Source organism: Hypanus sabinus, chromosome 4 (genome assembly GCF_030144855.1).
Source record: "Hypanus sabinus isolate sHypSab1 chromosome 4, sHypSab1.hap1, whole genome shotgun sequence".
Lineage (NCBI taxonomy): Eukaryota > Metazoa > Chordata > Chondrichthyes > Myliobatiformes > Dasyatidae > Hypanus > Hypanus sabinus.
The window spans coordinates 179,266,752-179,287,073 of record NC_082709.1 but is presented as its reverse complement, the minus strand read 5'-3'; the positions used below and the strand labels follow the sequence as shown (position 1 = coordinate 179,287,073).

The 20,322-nt window shown below is 42.0% G+C and overlaps 1 protein-coding gene and 1 pseudogene across 1 annotated transcript in view; both read right to left on the bottom strand.

The window, feature by feature from the left end:
• The window catches only part of LOC132392418 (elongation factor 1-alpha 1-like), a 99,428-nt pseudogene extending 86,738 nt beyond the window's left edge, over positions 1-12,690 (bottom strand).
• LOC132393532 (neural cell adhesion molecule 2-like) overlaps positions 1-20,322 on the bottom strand; it is a 1,581,614-nt gene that overhangs the window by 685,284 nt on the left and 876,008 nt on the right. The gene's annotated exons all lie outside the window — the stretch shown is intronic.

Genomic DNA, 20,322 nt, shown 5'->3' with positions numbered 1-20,322 from the left:
AGGTGGGACTAGGTGAGATTAAGAGTTCGGCACGGACTAGGAGGGGCGAGATGGCCTGTTTCCGTTCTGTGATTGTTATATGGTTATATGGAAAAGGTCAGGGTGTCAGTGCCGGAGGAGAGAGACAAGATGGGAATTCAGTTTGCTGCTCCGCAAGCTTTACTCATCTCTGCACTGAACTGTGGCTGCACCCTCCTGGATCGACTGCAGTGATGACTGCCTTTGTGGCTGTGGACTCACTTTAATGAACTTCAGGTCTGAATGTTATTTGATAACTTTTATTGTTTGCAAAACTTGTTATTTTTCTGCACATTGCAATTTTTGATGGTGTTCGTTTATTAAAAATGGATTCTATTGTGTTTCTTTGATTTGTGGCTGTCTGTAAGGAGATGAATCTCAAATAATGTACTTTGAATTGTTTTTGAGGGCACACCATGTACTGTACTTACTTTTGGTCACCCTTTTATAGGAAAGATGTGATTAAACTGGTATTTAAGAGGGCAGAAAAGATTTATGAGGAGGTTGCCTGGACTAGAGGGCCTGACTTACAGAGGCAGTTTAGCCAGGATAGGTTTTTATTCCTTAGAAGGTAGGAGAATGAGGGGTTACCCTACAGAAATGAGGGTCACAAATATGATAGACAGTTATAGTCTTTTTCCCAGGGTAGAGAAGTACAAAGCTGGGGAGCATACAGTACTGTATTAGGTATATATATATATTTGTCAGTGTACAGTGGAAAGTGAGTTTGTAAATCTGGCGGGAGATTTTGGTTGGGAATGGTGAGAGTGGAGCGCCATGGCAGGGGTGTGAGACAGGTGGCAGAGAAGAAGTGGCAGGGGCAGGGGTTGGCAGGGCTGCAGATGCACACAGCCCTGAGACACCAGTCAATGTCATTTGATCCCTAACAATAGGTTTATTGGTCATTATAGAAAGTCTCCCTGGTGCTTCCCACTTCCCCCCCCCACTCCCTTCCCCTTCTCCCAACCATGATTCCCCTCTCCCTGCCCCCCTCCCACTCTCAGTCCACAATAGAGACCCGTATCAGAATCAGGTTCATCATCACTCACATGTGCCATGAAATTTGTTTTTTTTTGCAGCAGTGCGCTGTAATGCATAAAGTTACGACAGTTGGGTAGGTACATGGAGAGGCAAGGCTTAGAGCATGGGTTCTCAAATTTGTTATGGCATGGACCCTTACGGTTAACCGAGGGGTCTGTGGACCCCAGGTTGGAAACTCCTAGCTTAGGGGGATATGAGCTGAGCGGTGGAGATTGGGATGCAGTGGTTGATGTGGTGGGCTGAGGGCCTGTATTCATGTTGTATTGTTTTATGACTTTATGACTCACATAACTCAATGGGACCCATTGAAGATGAGTTTTCCCCAGAGCCCAGCACATTATTTTCTCTCTCAACTTATGCCACGAAAATACAAAAATTAACTGGCCAATGTTTTTAGGTTTTTGCATTATCTTCTTGTCCCCGGAGCTGCTCCATTACGTGACGACACTGCAGAATTAATGCACGCTCAAGGGCTTTGTGTTGTCTCAGAGATATCATAACATCCAAATAAATGCATCTCCTTCCAACATCAAACGCTTTTAATGGACAGCGAGAGAAAGCAGAGTGGTGAGATAAGTGGAAGCAGTAATGTGGAATATGGAGTGAGAAAAACAAACCACTGGAGGAACCGATTCAGATGGTTCTGTTCTAGCGGCTTGATTTTATGTTTTAACCAGCACCATGTCACATGAAAGTTCTTTCTTTTTAAAGATGTTATGTTGCAACTTTCATTCAGTGGCCACTTTACTAGTTACCTCCTGTATGTAATGAAGCGGCCACTGAGTGTATGTTCATGGTCTTCTGTTGCTGTAGCCCGTCCACTTCAAGGTTCGACATGTTGTACGTTCAGTGATGCTGTTCTGCACACCCCTGCTGCAACTTGCGTTACTGTCACTTTGAACCAGTCTAGCCATTCTCCTCTGACCTCTCTCATTAACAAGGCATTTTCACCCACAGAACTGCCACTCACTGAATGTCTTTTTTTTGCTTTTTGGCACATTCGCGGTAAACAGCATGGATTGTACCCCCACCCCCCGCCCCTGCCATATATTTGTGTCATCTGCAAACTTGTCCACAAAACCATCAATTGCATCATCCAAATCAATGACACACTGAATAACATATGAAAAGAAGTGGTCCTGACACAATCACTCCACGGGCAAGGTCACTTAGATCACATTTCTTTCTCATTCTGATATTTGGTTTGAACAACAATTTGACCACGCCTGCATGCTTTTATGAGTTACAGCCACATGATTGGCCGATTAGGTGTTTGCATTAACGAGCAGGTGTACAGCTGTACCTGATAAAGTGGCCACCAAGTGTATATGTTCCCATTTTCTTGCATGTATTTATAGGAAATATAAAAAGAAACAACAGAATTTACAAAAACGATACATAAACAGGCAAAGAGCACGGTGCAAAAAAGTACTGAGAACGTGAGTTGTAGAGTGAGTGTGTAGGTCATAGAATCAGCTCAGAATAGTGGAGAATGAAGAGATCCACATTGGTTCAGAAGCCTGATGTTTGAAGGGTAATAACTGTTCCTGAACATGGTAGTGTGGGACCTAAGTCTCCCGTACTGGACCTCCTGCCAAGGGGTAGTAGTGAGAAGGCAGCATTGCCAGGATGGTGGGGGCCTTTGATGATAGGGTAGGTAAATTGTTGGAAGTAGATTTTATTTTGAAAGAGCAGGGAATTGAGAACTGAGGGAAATAGAGAGAGAAGAGAAGGTGAGGCCTGGGGCAGATCAGCCATAGAATCAGACAAATAGGAAGCAGGCCATTCGACCCATTTACCCATTTATAAGAAATGATAATTTACTTTAGGAGGGCAAGAGTCCTGAACAAGCCCCACTGTTAATAAATGGTGAGGTAGTGGAAAGGGTCTTCAGTTTCAAGATTTCAGGGATGAACGTCAGCCAGGAGCTCTCTTGGTCCATCAACACAACCTTGATAATAAGGAAGGGACAACAGTGATTATACGACCTTGCCATCTTTTATCGATATGTGATACAAGGTATGCTGACATACAGAATGACAGTGTGATACTCTAGCTGCGGCAACACAGATCACAAAGCACTCCAACAGATGATTAGGACAGCTCAGCACATCACTGGGACTCAATTACCAGACCTGAAGACATTCTACAGCTCTTGATGTGTGCTCGTAACATCTTTAAAAACCCATCCCAACCCGGACACTGTCTGTACAATCTCTTGCCATCTTAGCCAAGATAGTGAGACTGAAAAACAGCTCTTCCCAAGGGCTCTTGTGCAGCTGAATAATGCTACACCTGGCTTGCCAATGGCCTTTGAGTGTTATGGACTATCAAAGTCACTTGTTGCATGTAAGTATGAATATAGACTGGGGTATCATGGAAACATAGAAACATAGAAAACCTACAGCACAATACAGGCCCTTCAGCCCACAAAGCTGTGCCGAACATGTCCCTACCTTAGAAATTACCTAGGGTTACCCATAGCCCTCTATTTTTCTGAGCTTCATGTAGATAGCACTACAACCTTGTTTTCTTGAACAATAACAATGGAGTTCTATTTGATCAAGAACCCTAACCCAGGAATCTCATTTTCCTGCATTTGTCCATATCCATCTCATTCCTTCCTATCCATGTGCCTGTCCAAATAGCTTTCAAAAGTTGTTGTTGTATTTGCCTGAACCACTTCCTCTGTCAGCTCATTCCAAAAGCAGACCACCCTCTATGTAAAAAAAAAAAGATCTGCCCATCAGGTTCCTATTAAATCTTTCTCCTCTCACTTCGAACTGAGGCCCTCTATTATTCATTGGCAGGGCAGCCTAAACAGCTGAGAGGCCTACTCTTTACTTTTATTTTATATTCTAGCACCAAGGGATTCGGCCCATCATGTACATGCTGACCGTCCCAAATCCAATTTGCAAATTACTCATGCTTTTAGCATTTCAAGTCAATTCAAATCAAATCAAATCAAGTTTATCGTCACTTATCTATTTACCATGCATGTATACCGCCAAACAAAAGGATGTTTCTCTGGACCAGGATGTATAGCACATAACACACATATAACGCAATAACTTGGGAAATTGAGAATCTACAAATGAATTACACATAAATGTGTAGGGTAAAGTGCATAAATTAAATATTGGCATGTACAGAACAGATTAACTAGTGACACTTTGAATGCGATGCAGCAGGGAGTTCAGGCGCCTAATGATCTGAGGGAAGAAACTGTTTCCCATCCTGACCATCCTTGTTTTTATACATCAGATTCCTCTGCCTGATGGTAGAAAGTCAAAGGGGATACTAGATGAATGGATGGGATTCCTAATAATACGAAGGGCCATGCATACACAGAGCTCCTGATAGATGTCTTCAATGGATGGATGGTAGGGTGACCCCTATGATCCACTTGACCATTCTTACGGTCATTTGTAGGGACTTAGGGTCTGATGCTCTGCTGCTCCCATACCAGATGGAGATACAGTTTGTCAGGATGCTCTCAATGGTGCTCCTGTAAAATTCAGTATTTTTTTTATTTGCAAAGTTTGTCATAGACCTTCAGTTTCTAGTTATCATTTGTTCCACACTCCTGGTCAATAGATTTCCCTCGACCAATATCACTGAAGAAAATATTACCCCAATGAAGGCAAATATGTTGCCCTATTTTCTGCATCACAAAAGGGATTGCACTTCAAAAGGCCTCCATTAGTCAGGAAGCACTTTGGGACGTTCCTCAGCTCTGACATTGTAATAAAAATGCAAAGACTTTCTTTTTCCTCTGTGTAAAAAAGATAAAATTTTAAGTGCAAAACGGTACAAAATCACAAAATAAGAGATACACGAGGAAAATGATAATAGAAACGATTGTTAGGCTAGACTCTGTTATCTGCTTCTTTTCCAACCACTCGTGTAGGCGACGATTCATTTTGTGTGGCTTATAAAACCCTCATTTCTCTTTTGTTGCACAAGCTGGTAAATATAATTCTCCTAAATCACACACACAAAAAAAATAGTTTCAGTCCTAGAAAATAGCAATTTAGATAACATGGCTATGACTAATTCACTTCCCTCGTGGTCTGTAAGTTTGCTGAATTCGATTTAATAACATGTTGAAATCTTAACTCCTTACATTTGCATCTAAATTCGAGGCAATATAATTATCAATTTGGGCTAAATTGTTATCTGAGAATAACATTTGATTTGCTACTGTGGAATGCACTATATCAACTCCTTTCCTGCTTAATAGAGGAATTCTGTAGAATTAAGCAGTGAGATGTTTTTCATGAATATACAGTTATTCTGTAGTTACACAGCAAGTAACCCTTGGCTTGCTGAATGAATAGAGACTGTAGTTACTTGATGACTCCCACTACACTGAATAAAAAAAACAATATGAACACTGCAGAGTTATTGTGTGTGACACTGATCTTTCTGTAAACAATTGCAGTAATTCTTGCCCTGAGTTACGCTGCACAGCTACGCAGTGAGTTGCCTTGTGGATCATTGAGATGTCCCCAAAAACAATGGACTCATTTTCAAGGACTCTTCAGCTCATGTTCTCAATACTTGTTGCCTATTTATTTCATATTATTACTTCTATCTTCTTTTATTTCCACAGTTATTGAGAATGCCTGCAAGAAAATGAACCTCAGGACTTTATATGGTGCCATGCATATACTTTGATAATAAATTTAATTTGAAATTTGAACATGGTATGTCCCTTGCTTTTCTGAATAAATAATGGCTCTGTACAGCACAAGATTGTGGTTTTAGTCACCTACCTACTGAAAAGATGTAAATAAGGTTAAAGGAAGACAGAGAAACTTTACAAGGATGACAAACAAGAGAAAACCAGGAAATCCAAACAACACACACAAAATGCTGGATGAACTCAGCAGGTCAGGCAGCATCTGTGGAAAAAAGTACAGTCAACGTATCAGGCTGAAACCCTTCGGGTGTCATAGAAACATAGAAACATAGAAAATAGGTGCAGGAGTAGGCCATTCGGCCCTTTGAGACTGCAACGCCATTCAGTATGATCATGGCTGATCATCCAACTCAGAACCCTGTACCTGCTTTCTCTCCATACCCCCGATCCCTTTAGCTACAAGGGCCATATCTAACTTCCTCTTAAATATAGCCAATGAACCGGCCTCAACTGTTTCCTGTGGCAGAGAATTCCACAGATTCACCACTCTCTGTGTGAAGGTTTTTCCTCATCTCGGTCCTAAAAGGCTTCCCCTTTATCCTTAAACTGTGATCCCTCGTTCTGGACTTCCCCAACATCGGAAACAATCTTCCTGAATCTAGCCTATCCAATCTCTTTAGAATTTTATACGTTTCAATAAGGTCCCCCCTCAATCTTCTAAATTCCAGTGTCAAGGGAGAAACATGAAAAGTCTAAGGGGAATGAGGGGAAACTTCTTCACTAACAGGGTCATGAGAGAGTGGAATGAACTGCCAGTGCAAGTGCTGCATGTGTGCTCCATTCCAACATTTAAAAAGTTTGGATAGGTACATGGATGGAGGTGTAGGTCAATGAGAGAAGACAGTTTAAATTGTTCAGCACGGACTAGATGGGCCAAAGGGCCTGTTTTTGTGCTGTACTTTTCTATAGACTCTCTGACTGTATTGTATCCTTACTCTGAATAAACAGTGGCACTATACAGTTAGAATGAGTTACTCATAGTGTGAATTGACAGAGAATGTGTACAGATACTGAATGAGTGATCCTTACACTGAATAAACAATTGACCATGCACAGTTAATGTGTGAATGACCCTTATCTTCCTGAATAAACAATGTCTCTACAGTACAAGTGGATCTGTTTCCTCACTGCTGCAGTGACCTGTGTTCAATCCTGACCTCAGGACCTGTCTGTGTGGACTTTGCATGTTCTCCCAACAAATGCATTGCATTGCCCTGAGTTATGTGGTCTCCTCTCACAGCCCAAGGATATGGCTATAAAACTATAAAACATAGGGGAAGATGTAGACTATTCGGCCCATCAAGTCTGCTACACCATTCCGTCATGGCTGATTTATTATTATCCCTCTCAACCCCATTCTCCTTCCTTCGCCATAGCCATAAGAACATATGACCATAAGACATAGAAGTAGAATTAGGCAATTTGGCCCTTCAAGTTTGCTCTGCCATTTAATCATGGCTGATCCTTCTTAATCCCTCCTCAGCCCCACCCCCGGCTAACTCCCTGTAAACTTTGATGCTGTGTACAATCAAGAACCTGTCAATCTCTGTCTTAATTACACCCAACAACCTGACCTGTACAGTTGCCTGTGGTAGTAAATTCCACAAATTCTCCACCCTCTGGCTAAAGAAATTTCTCCGCATCTCTGTATTAAATGGATGCCCCTCTATCCTGAGGCTACGCTCTCTTGTCCTAGACTCCCCTACCATGGGAAACATCCTTTTCACATCTACTCTGTATTGGCCTTTCAAAATTCAAAAGGTTTCAATGAGATCCCCCCCTCCTCCTTCTAAATTCCAGTGAGTACAGACCCAGAGAGATCAAAAGTTCCTTGTATGATAACCATTTCATTCCTGGAATCATCCTTGTGAACCTCCTCTGAACCCTCTCCAATGCCAGCACACACTTTCTTAGATGAGGAGCCCAGAACTGTTCACAATACTCAAAGTGAGGCCTCACCAGTGCCTTATAAAGCCTCAGCATCACATCCCTGCTCTTGTATTCTAGGCCTCTTGAAATGAATGCTAACATGGGATTTGCCTTCCTCACAACTGACTCTACCTGCAAGTTAACCTTCAGGGTGTTCTGCACAGGGATCCCAAGTCCCTTGGCATCTCAGATTTTTGTACTTTCTCACCGTTTAGAAAATAGTCTGCACAAGGTTGACAGAACATTGTGGGCTGAAGGGCCTGTAAAGTGCTGTAAAATTTCTAAATTTCTATTTATTTGTACTACCAAAGTACACGACTATGTATCTTGCCACACAGTATTTCATTTGCCATTTTCTTGCCCATTCTCCTCCTCTGTCTAAGTTTGTCTGCAGCCTACCGATTCCTCAACACTACCTGCTCCTTCACCATTCTTTGTATCATCTGCAAACTTGGCAACAAAGCCATCTATTCCATCATCTAAATCATTGATATACAGCATAAAAAGAAGCAGTCCCAAAACCAACCCCTGCGGAATATCACTAGTCACTGGGAGCCAACCAGAAAAGCACCCTTTTATTCCCATTCACTGCCTTCTACCAATCAGCCAGTGCTCTAACCATACCAGTAACTTCCCTGCGATACCATGGACTCTTAACTTGGTAAGCAGCCTCATGTATGGCACCTTGTAAAGGCCTTCTGAAAGTCCAAATATACAACATTGACTGCATTCTTTTTATCTATCCTACCTGTAATCTCCTCAAATAATTCCAACAGATTTGTCAGGCAAGATTTTCCCCTAAGGAAACTGTGCTCACTTTGTACTATCTTGTACTGTGTTGCCAGGTACTCCACAATCTCATCCTTAACAATTGACTCCAACATCTTTCTAATCACTGACGTCAGGCTAGCTGGTCTATAATTTCATTGAGCGGAGTGACATTTGCAATTTTCCAGTCCTCTGGCACCATGCCAGAGTCCAATGATTTTTGAAAGACATTTCTAATGCCTCAACAATCTCTATCGCTATCTCTTTCAAAACCCTAGGATACAGTTCATCCGGTCTGGGTAATTTGTATACCCTTAGGTCTTTCAGCTTTTTGAGCACCTTCTCCCTTGTAATAATAACTGCATTCACTTCTCTTCCCTCACACCCGTCAACATCTGGCACACTGCTAGTGTCTTCCACAGTGAAGACTGATGCAAAATACTCATTGAGTTCCTCTGCCATCTCCTTGTCCCGTTATTATTTTTGCAGCCTCATTTTCTCATGGTCCTGTATCCACTCTCATCACTCCTTTGTGTTTCATGTACTTGAAGAAGCTTTTACTAGCCACTTTGATATTGTTTGCTAGCTTGCTTTCATATTTCATCTTTTCCCTCCTAATGATTCTCTTAGTTGCTCTCTGTAGGGTTTTAAAAGTTTCCCAATCCTCTGCCTTTCCATTAATTTTTTTCTTTGTTGTTTGTCCTCTCTTTTGTTTTTACATTAGTTTTGTCTTCCCTTTTCATCCACTGCTGTACTCTTTTGCCATTGGAGTATTTCTTTGTTTTTGGAATACATCTATCCTGCACCTCCCTCAATTTTCTCAGAACCTCAACCCATTGCTGCTCTGTTGTCATCCCAGCCAGCATCTTCGTCCAATTTACTTTGGCCAGCTCCTCTCTCATACCACTGTAATTAGTTTTACTCCGCTGCAATACTGCTATGTCAGACTTTACTTTCTCCCTATCAAATTTCAAGTTGAACTCAATCTTTCTGTGATCACTGCCTCCAAGGGTTTGTGTACCTTAAGCTCCCTGACCACTTCTGGTTCATTACACAACAGCCAATCCAGTATAGCTGATCACCTTGTATTCTCAATGACAAACAGCTCTAAAAAGCCATTTCATAGGCATTCGACAAACTCAATCTCTTGAGATCCATTACCAATCTGATTTTCTCATTTGACCTGAAAGTTGAAATCTTCCATGGCTATCGTAACATTGCCCTTTCGATATGCCTTTTCTATTTCCCGTTGTAACTTATGGTTCACATCCCAGTTATTGTTGGGAGGCCTGTATAAAAGTGCCATCAATGTTTTTTTACCCTTGCAGTTTCTTAACTCAACCTGCAAGGATTCAACATCTTCCTTTAACACCCTCACTAACCAAGAAGCTCTCAACGTCTGCTGTAAATATACCCCGTGACCTGGTCTGTGGCAATGAATTCCACAGATACACTCGCCCTGGCTAAAGAAATCACTCCTCATCTCTGTTCCGATGTGTGTTCCGAAGCCACTCAACAATTCAGGAACAGTTTCTTCCTCTCTGCCATCTGATTTCTGAATGGACATTCAACCCATGAACCCTACCTACCTCACTACTTTTTTGCATTACTTATTTAATTTAACTTGTATGTATTTACTGCAATTCACAGTTTTCTTTTTTCTCTCTATTATCATGTATTGCATTCTACTGCTGCTGAAAAGTTAACAAATTTCACAGCATCTGCCAGTAAAAGCAAACCTATTCTGATTCTGATTCTAACATTCCACTATTATGAGGCTGAAGGCACCTCCCAGTGCATCACCAAAATCAGCCTCGCCTTGGTTGACTGTCTATACTTCCCCACTCCATCTGGAAACCAGGCAATATAATGTCGGACCCTTTCCACAAATCCTTCTTTCTTCTTCACACCCAACAGGTCAGGAGACACAACACCCCAAAAACACAGACCGCCAGACTCAGTAACTGTTTCTATCCCACCGTGATAAAACTCGTGAATGGACCTCTTGTACAATACAGATGAATTGTTGATCTCTCAGTCTACCATGTTACAGCACCTCATTCCTCACTCACCTGCCTGCACTGCAATCTCTTTGCTAATATTCTGCATTCTGTTACTGTGCCTCCTGTCGTACCACCTCGACGTACTTGTGCCTGGAATGGCCTTTGTCTGGATGACTGCTCTGTATCAGTTATCAGAATCATCATCATTATGTGCCATGTCGTATGACATGCAGGCAGTTACGGTCCCATGACCATGATTGTTCTTGGCAGATTTGTCTACAGATGTGGTTTGCCATTGCCTTCTTCTGAGCAGCGTCTTTACAAGACGGGTGACCCAGCCATCACCAACAGAGTCTGTCTGCCTGGCAGAGATGAATCTCCACCCTGCCACCCCAAAGGTTACCTTCCAATTTGAGTCAGTGGTAAGCGTATGCATCTCAGTTGAAAGACGTACCAGATAGGTGAATTGGTCATGGTAAACAGCCGTGATTAGGCTAGAGTTAAAATCGGGGCTGTCAGTGGATGCTGGGCCTACTCCATGCTGTTTTGATAAATAAATAAATAAATAAATACAAAAGATGTTCCTCTATTCGGAGGTGAGCCCTCTGATCCTATTGTATAGGAAACATCCCCTCTGTCTCAGTCTTTCAATAATCAATAAGTTTCAGTGCAATACCTCCCACCCCACTCATTCAGCTAAACTCCAGCAAGTACAGGACCAGAGCTATCAAACACTCCTCATATGTTAACCCTTTCATTCCCAGGATCTTTCTTGTAAACATCCTCTGGACCCTCTTCAATGTCAGTATAACCTTTCTGAGATAAGGAGACAAAATCAGCTCAGCAATATTCTAATTGCAGTCTGACCAACACGTTATAAAGTCTCAGCATTATATCCTTGTTTTTATATTCTAGTTATTTCAAAATGAATGCCAACATTACGTTTGCCTTCCTCAGCGCTGACTCAACCTGCAAGTTAACTATTAGGGGATCCTGCACAAGGACTCCCAAGTCTCATTCCACTTCTGATTTCTGCACTTGCTTCCCATTTAGAAAATAGTACACACCTTTATTCCTTTTACCAAAGTGAATGACCTACACCATATTCTATCTGCCATTTCTTTGCCCATTCCCCTAGTCTTTCCAAGATCTGCAAATTCTCTGCTTTCATGACACTACCTGCTCCATCACCTATCTTTATATCATCTGTAAACTTGACCACAAAGCCATCAATTCTATCATCCAAATCATTGACATAATGCGAAAAAGTTATCCCCACACCAACAGCTGTGGAACACCACTAGCCATGGGCAGCCAGCCAGAAAAAACTCTCTTTCTTCCCACTCTTTGCCTCCTTTCAGTCAGCCGATCTTCTATCCATGCTTGCATCTCTCCTGGAATACCATGGCTCTTATTTCATTTAGCAGCTTCATGTGAGGCACCTTCTGAAAATCCCAATAAACAATATCACTGATACTCTTCTCACTACCACCTGCAGGCAGGAGGTACGGAGCCCAAGGTCCCACACCACCAGGTTCAGGAATGGTAGAAGCATCGAGCTTTTAAACTAGTGTAGAAAACTTCACTTGCCACTACTCTGAACTGATCCTATGACCTACAGACTCACATTCAAGGGATCTATACAAATCAGCTTCTCAAATGTAGTTTGCCTTCTTTTGCACATTTGTTGTTTGTCAATCTTAGTTTATGAATATTTTTTCATAAAATTCAACTATTTCTTTTTTCATGTTAGTCCCTGCAAACAATGAATCTCAAGGTCGGATGTGGGATCACATACAATACTGTGCAAAGTCTTAGGCACATCTATATAGCTAGGGTGCCTAAGACTTTTGCACAGTGCTGTAGTAATTTTATATATTGCACTGTACTGCTCCACAAAACAAAAAACACATTTCATGACATGTGAGTGATGATAAACCTGATTCTGATATGGGTCTCCACTGGGAACTGAGAGTGGGAAGGGGGCAGGGAGAGGGGACTCATTATTCGGAAAAGGAGAAGGAAGAGGGGAGGGAGTAGGAAGAACCAGAGAGACATTCTGTGATGATCAATAAACTAATTGATTGGAATCAAATAACCTTTGTGTCTCAGGGCTTGGTGTGTCTGCACCTGAGCCACGCCGCCAACCCGGCACTCGTTCTCTGCCACCTGTGCCGCATCCCATTCCAGGTATTCTTTCTCAGATACCCATGCCATACTCCTCATGCGGTATGCCACCCTCACCATTCCCAATATCCTTTGCTCCTGTCAGATTTACAAGCTCTTCTTCCGCTTGTCGGATGATTGCATTTCTTACATTAATGGCTAGAAGATCTATTTTGTTGAAATGGAAAGAAATTAATCCCCCTACCGTACTTCATTGGTTTTCTCAAACTATTTTATGTCTAAATTTGGAGAAAATTAGAAGTGTCATATTAAATTCTATTTAATTAAATAGAATTAAATTTGAAAAGATTTGGAGGCCATTTATTCAATATTTTCACATGATGTAATTTGACCCTATTCCAATCCTATTTGTTTTTCCGGTTTTGGTTATATATATTTATGTTGAGAGGATCGGAGTTGGGGACACTGATGATTTTGTAATTTTTTTTATATAGATACTATAAACAGCCCATTTAAAAAAAAATTTCTCCTTCCTTTTTTTTAATAGTTTAGTTTTTCTTAGGGTATTAATATTTTTTTCTTTTTCTCTTTTCTGTTTTTTTTCAACATGAATTACTTAATTTTTTTGTCTCGTTTATATGATATTTGTATCATTCATGATTTGGGAAGACAACTATAATGTACTTTTTGCTTATGTATCCTTTTATGTTCATTTTAATTTTGTAAGTTTGTAATCCCATTATCTATGTACTAATCTTATCATGTTGATATTAATAAAAAGATTGAAAAAGAAAGATTTACAAACTCACTCTCCACTGCACTTTGACAAATACGGTTCTATACAAACATCTTAGGCACCCTAGCTACATACATGTGCCTAAGACTTTTGCAAGTACTATACGTGCTTCCAAAATAAATTCTACTTTGACTTTGATAATATATTTACTTTGAGCTTGAGTTTTGTGTGCCACGGGTTTGTGAAAGACTCTGTATAAATACAATTCTTTCAAGTCATTTCCTTCTATTTTTTTGATGGTGGAAGAATATAGGGACACTTTGTGTCTCTTCCTCTTCTTTGTAGGGGTGAAGGGGAGGGTAGTGATCCGCTAAGCTGAATTTGACAAAGGTACCTGCTCGCTGAGCCGTCGGTTGAGAAGAACCCTCATTTTCATAAGGTGAGGTACTTTGACAGTTCTCGACTCTGCACCATCTGGACTGCTCTGGAGTAAACAGCGGTGAACATATGCTCAGGAATGTTTGGGTTATTTCACAGTAACACCTCTCCTTCAGTACCAGTGTGCCATGATTACCAGCTGCAACAGCTTGTCACCACCTCCTGAGCCTCACAGAAAACAATCAGCCACTATTGTCAGCTTTGAATAGTCCAGTCATTGAAGACTTCTATCAGTGAAGACGTCCCTACTGATGGCTGACTTCCTCCCTGATGTCTATCATTGAAGATTTACCTCAGTCATTTCATACCAGGAGGACAAGTACGCACTGAAAGTTAATCATCACAGGCCCTTAGGGTTGATGTGAATGGCATTAGTCCAGCGCAGAAATGTCTGTCACTGAGGACAGCCCTGGAAAATAAATGTGGACCTATACTGTTCACTGACAAAGCCTACTACTGATGTTAGTCTCTGAAAATTATTTGCAATTGATGTCTGTCACAAAGGAAGCCATAGTAAGTGAAACTGTAGCTGTTTAGATAATCAAAATAACCTCTATTCATATTTACAAGAATAAACCGTACAATGCTTTTTTTCTATATTTGTTTATTTCATGATACAGCACGGAGTAGGCCCTTCTGCCTCTTTGAGCCGTGCTGCCACAGCAACCCCTGACAACCTATAAGACCACAAGATACAGGAGAAGAATTAGGCCCTTTGGTCCTTCAACTCTGCTCTGCCATTTCATCATGACTGATCCATTTTCCCTCTCAGCCACAATCTCCTGATTTTTCTCCGTACCCCTTCATGCCCTGACTAATCAAGAACCTATCAACCTCTGCCCTAAATATACATAAAGACTTGGCCTCCACAGCTGCCTGTAGCGAAGAATTCCACAGATTCACCACTCTCTGGCTAAAGAAACTCTTCCTCATCTCCATTCTAATGAGATGGAGGCTGTGCCCCCTGGTGTTAAGAGTCCCCCACAATAGGAAACATCCTCCCCACATCCACTCTATCAAGGCCTTTCAAAGTGCAATAGGTTTCCAGGAGGTCACTCCTCATTCTTCTGAATTCTAGTGAACATAGGCCCACAGCGATCAAATGCTCTTCGTATGACAAGCCTTTCAACCCAGTTAAACTTGACCTAAGCACGAGACAAGTTAGAACGACCAGCTAACTTGCCTGGTACGTCATTGAACTGTGGGAGTAAACCCGAGGACCCAGGGAAAATGCACATATTCCACGGGGAGGACATAGAGAGACTCCTTTACAGAAAGGTGTCGGAATTGAACTCTGAACTCTGTCTGAAACACCCCCAAGCTGTAATAGATCCGTGCTAACTGTGTGGCACCTCAAATAAATTAATAAATAAAAGTATAACAAAATATTGTGGTTCAATTCCCGCAACTGTCTGTAAGGAGTTTGCACGTTCTTCCCGTGACCATGTGGGGTTCCTCCGGCTGCTCCGATTTCTTCACACGTTCCAAAGACGTACAGGTTCGCAAGCTGTGGCATGTTACATTAGTGCTAGAAGCAAGGCAGCACTTGCAAGCGGTCCCAGGACATCCTCAGACTGTGTTGGTTGTTGACACAAACAAAACATTTTACTGTATTCTATGATGTTTCGACGCACCTGTGAGAAAGAAAGCTAATCATTAATCTTTAACAGGTTAATAGCTTTCAACTCAAATTCAAGTTCAAGTTTATTGCCATCTGACTGTACATACATACAACCAAACAAAACAACATTCCACAGTCCACCCAAAAAACATATACATAGAGCAGATAAATCAAAACGTTACTACAATTAAGCTTGTCAAATAACTTAATTATTTTAATAAAGTTAACTGAAATTGCATATAGTGGGCAGCAGAGGTAAAAAGTAAACACAAGGTACTGCAGATGTAGGTCAGAAATGAACCACGTTCGTTTCCATGGATGCTGCCCGGTCTGCTGAGTTCCTCCAGAGTGTTGTACATGTAAAAAGTAAACAGTTTTGTTCTACCAAAGTTTCAGCTCTGAAACATTAGTTCTGTATCTCTTCCGACTGACTGTTCTCCCACTTTCTTTCTTGAAAGCGTAGATTCACTAGGTTGATTCCTGGGATGGCAGGGCTGTCTTACGCAGAGAGATTGGAGAGATTGGGCTTGTACACACTGGAATTGAGGAGATTGAGAGGGAATCTGATTGAAACGTTTAAGATAATTAAAGGATTTGATAGGATTGAGGCAGGAAATATGTTCCAGATGTTGGGAGAGTCCAGTACCAGAGGGCATGGATTGAGAATAAGAGGTCAGTTATTTAAAACAGAGTTGAGGAAAAACTTCTTTTCCCAGAGAGTTGTGGAGGTGTGGAATGCACTGCCTCGGAAGACGGTGGAGGCCAATTCTCTGGATGCTTTCAAGAAGGAGCTAGATAGATATCTGATGGATAGGGGAATCAAGGGATATGGGGACAAGGCAGGGACTGGGTATTGATAGTGAATGATCAGCCATGATCTCAGAATGGCGGTGCAGACTTGAGGGGCCGAATGGTCTACTTCTGCACCTATTGTCTATTGTCTATTGTACAAACCCACAAGGGTTAGAAGGCAGGGGGAAAGCAGAGCAGCAAGCACGACTGATAACATTGAGCACACCTACTAAGAGCCATGCCACAAGAACACAGCATTCCTCAGCAAGGACCCCCATCAAGGCTGAGCTCTCTTCTTGCTGCTGCCATCAGGAATGAACTGCAGGAACCTTAGGTCCCACACAGCCAGGTTCAGAAATAGTAATCATCCTTCAGCCCTCAGACTCCTGAACCAGTGTGGATAATTTTACTCACCTCAACTCTGAACCGACTCAATAACCTGTAGACTTATTTTCAATGATTCAGCAACTCATGTTTTCAGTGCTCATTTATTTATTATTGAGTTGGTTTGTCTTTGCACGCTGGTTGTTGTCAGTCTTTGTTTCTGTTAGTTTTTTTTTGATTCAGTTGTTTTTCTGGGAATGCCTGCCAGAAAATGAACCTCAGGGTAATGGATGGTGACATTGAAGTACTTTGAGAATAAACTTACTTTGAACTTTCAACTTTGAATCAAGCAGAATGGGTTATAAGACTGTAAGACGTAGGAGCAGAATTAGGCCAATCTGCCCATCAAGTCTGCTTCACCATTCCGCTAACCCTGGATTCCACTCAACCCCATACACATGCCTTCTCACCATAGCCAGTGATGCCCTGACCAATCAGGAAACTGTCAACTTACGCTTTAAATGTACCCATGGACTTGGCCTTCACAGAAGACTGTGGTAGAGCATTCCGTAGATTCACTACTCTCTGGCAAAGTAAAATTACTCCTTACATCTGTTCCAAAAGGATTCCCCTCAATTTTGAGTCTGTGCCCTCTAGTTCTGGATACCCCCACCATAGGAAACATCTTCTCTACATCCCCCTTATCTAGTCCTTTCAACATTCGGTAGGTTTCAATGAGATCCCCCCACATTCTTCTAAATTCTAGTGAGTTTGGGCCCAAAGGCTAGCTGGTGGCGTAGTGGTATCAGTGCTGGACTTTGGAGGGAAGGCTCTCGAGTTTGAAACCAGCCAGCTCCCTTACACGCTTTCCATCCATGCTGGGTTGAGCATCGAGCTAGCAACTCGGCCTCGTAAAAACAAGAAAGCCTGCTAAAAAAACACTGTCACAACGGCATCCCGATGACTCCACTTGGAGTAAAGGGCTTTCTTCTTTTTCTTCACAGGCCCAAAGCTGCCAAACGCTCCTCATATGTTAAAAACTTTGTGTTCAGAATCATCCTCCTGAACCTCCGCTGTACTCTTGCCAATGACAACACACCCTTTCTGAGATATGGGGCCCTAAACAGTTGACAATACTCCAAGGGTGGCCTGACCAGTGTCTTTTAAAGGATCAGCATTCTCTCCTTGCTTTTATATTCTATTCCCCTTGAAATAAATGCCAACATTGCACTTGCCTTCTTTACCACAGACTCAGCCTGTAAATGAACCTTCTGGGAGTCTTGCATGAGGACTGCTAAGTCTCTCTGCACCTCTGACGTTTGAATTTTCTCCCCATTTAGATAACAGTCCACACAATAGTTCCTTTTACCAAAATGCACTATGATACATTTCCCAACACTGTATTCCATCTGCCACTTTTTTGCTCATTTTTATAATTTGTCTAAGTCCTGCTGCAATTGTATTGCTTTGACAGCGCTACCTAACCCTCCAATTATCTTTGTATCATCCACAAACTTTGTCACAAGTCCATCAATTCCATGGTCCAAACCATTGACAAACAATGTGAAAAGTAGCGGTCCCAATATTGACTCCTGAGCAACACCACTAGTCACTGACAGTCAACCAGAAAAGGTCCCCACTCATTCCTACATACTGCTTCCTGCCTGTCAGCCATTCCTCGATCCACGTCAATATCTTTCCCGTAATGCCATCGGAATTTATCTTGTTAAGCAGCCTCACATACGGCATATTATCAAATGCCTTCTGAAAATCCACATCCACTGCCTTTCCTTTGTCCACCCTGCTTTCTTGCTTCCTCGAAGAACTCTGACAGATTTGTCAGGCAAGATTTCCCTTTACAGAAACCATGCTGACTTGGCCTTCTGAAACCTCATCCTTAATAATGGACTCCAACATTTCCCCAACCACTGAGGTTAAGCTAACTGAGCTATAATTTCCTTTCTTTTGCCTCCTTCCTTTCTTAAAGAATGGAGTGAACATTTGCAATTGTCCAGTCCTCCAGTACCATGCCAGAATCAAGTGATTCTTGAAAGATCATGACCAATGCCTCTTGTTATCTCATTAGCAACCTCTATCGGGACTCTGGGATGTAGTCCATTTATTCCAGGTGACTTATCCACCTTAATACCTTTGAGTTTGCTTCGCACTCCTTTGGAATAGCAATGAGACTCTTGCTTTCTGACACTCATGGACTTCTGGCATACTGCTAGTGTCTTCCATGGTGAAGACAGATGCAAGGTACTTGTTAAGCTCATCCGCTGTTCCTTTGTTTCTCATTACTACATCACCACTATCATTTTCCAGTGGTCCAATACCAAGTCTCAGCTCCCTTTTACTCTTCAGATAACTGAAAAAAACTTCTAGTGTCCTGCTTCATATTATTGGCTAGTTTGCCTTCATATTTCATCTCTTCCCTTCTTACAGCTTTTTTAGTTGCCTTTTGTTGGATTTTGAAAGCTTCCCAATCATCTGGATTCCCACTCACCTTTGCTACCTTATATGCCCTTCCCTTTGTTTTTATGCAGTCCTTAACTTCCCTTGCCAGCCGCAGTTGCCTACTCCTGCCACTTGAGAACTTCTTCCTCTATGGGACGTATCTATCCTGTGCCTTGTGAACTAATCGCAGAAACTTCAGCCGTCTCTACTCTGCCGTCACCCCCGTCAGTATCCTCGTCCAATCCCCCTGGGCAAGCTCCTCTCTCATGCCTCTGTCATTCCCTTCATTCCATTGTGATACTGATACATGTGACTTCTACTTCTCCCTCTCAAATTGCAGTATGGATTCAGTCATATTGTAATCACCGTCTCAGAGTTCCTTTACGTTAAGTTCCCTAATAAATTCTGGATTATTACACAACACCCAATCAAAGATGGTCTTTTCCTGAGTAGGCTCAAGCACAAGCTGCTCTAAAAAGCCATCTGGTAGGCATTCAACACATTCCCTCTCTTGTGATCCAACACCAACCTGCTTTACCCAATCCTTTTGCATTTTGAAGTCCTCATTGCAATTGTGACATTACCTTTATTTCATGCCTTTTCCAGCGCCCTTTGTAATCTCAACCCCACATCTTGGCTACTATTTGGAAGCCTATATAAGATTCCCAGAACATTTTTTTCACACTTGTAGTTTCTTCACTCTTCCCACAAAGATTCAACAACCTCTGGCCTCTGTCACCCCTTTCTAAAGATGTAATTCCATCTCTTACCAACGGAGCCACACCACCACCTATGCCTCTTGCTTGCCCTTTCAATACAAAGTATATCCTTTGATGTTAAGCTCCCAACTGCAGCTTTCTTTCAGCCATGACTCAGTGATTCGCACAACGTCATACTAACCAATACTCTACGAGGACGATGCGGGAGGTCAGGAATGATTCGAGTGGCAAGGCAACTGCTCCAGGAGCTGTGCCATTCTGCCATTCTTTATTCTAAAACAAAAGATATCTCAGGGCAAAGTTTCAACTGTGGGACCAGAGTATTTGATTTTTCAAAGCAACAGGCAGAAGAGAAAAAGGGGTCGGAGTAGCTCTGTTAATAAAAGATGAGGCTTGTGCAGTGGTGGGGGATGTTCTTTCCTCAGAAGCTAAAACTGTGGAATCACTTTGAGTGGAGATGACAAACAGGTCAGTGGTGGGTGTAGTATATAGATTAGCTGACAGGACCTGTACTGTAAAGCAGAGTATAAATCAAGGAACAATGGGGCTGTAATAAAGGCACTTTTGATAGTGAGCCACCCACATAAAGTGCTGAAGCAGCTTACCCATCTTAGTTAGCATCCATGGAGAGGGATAAACAGTTA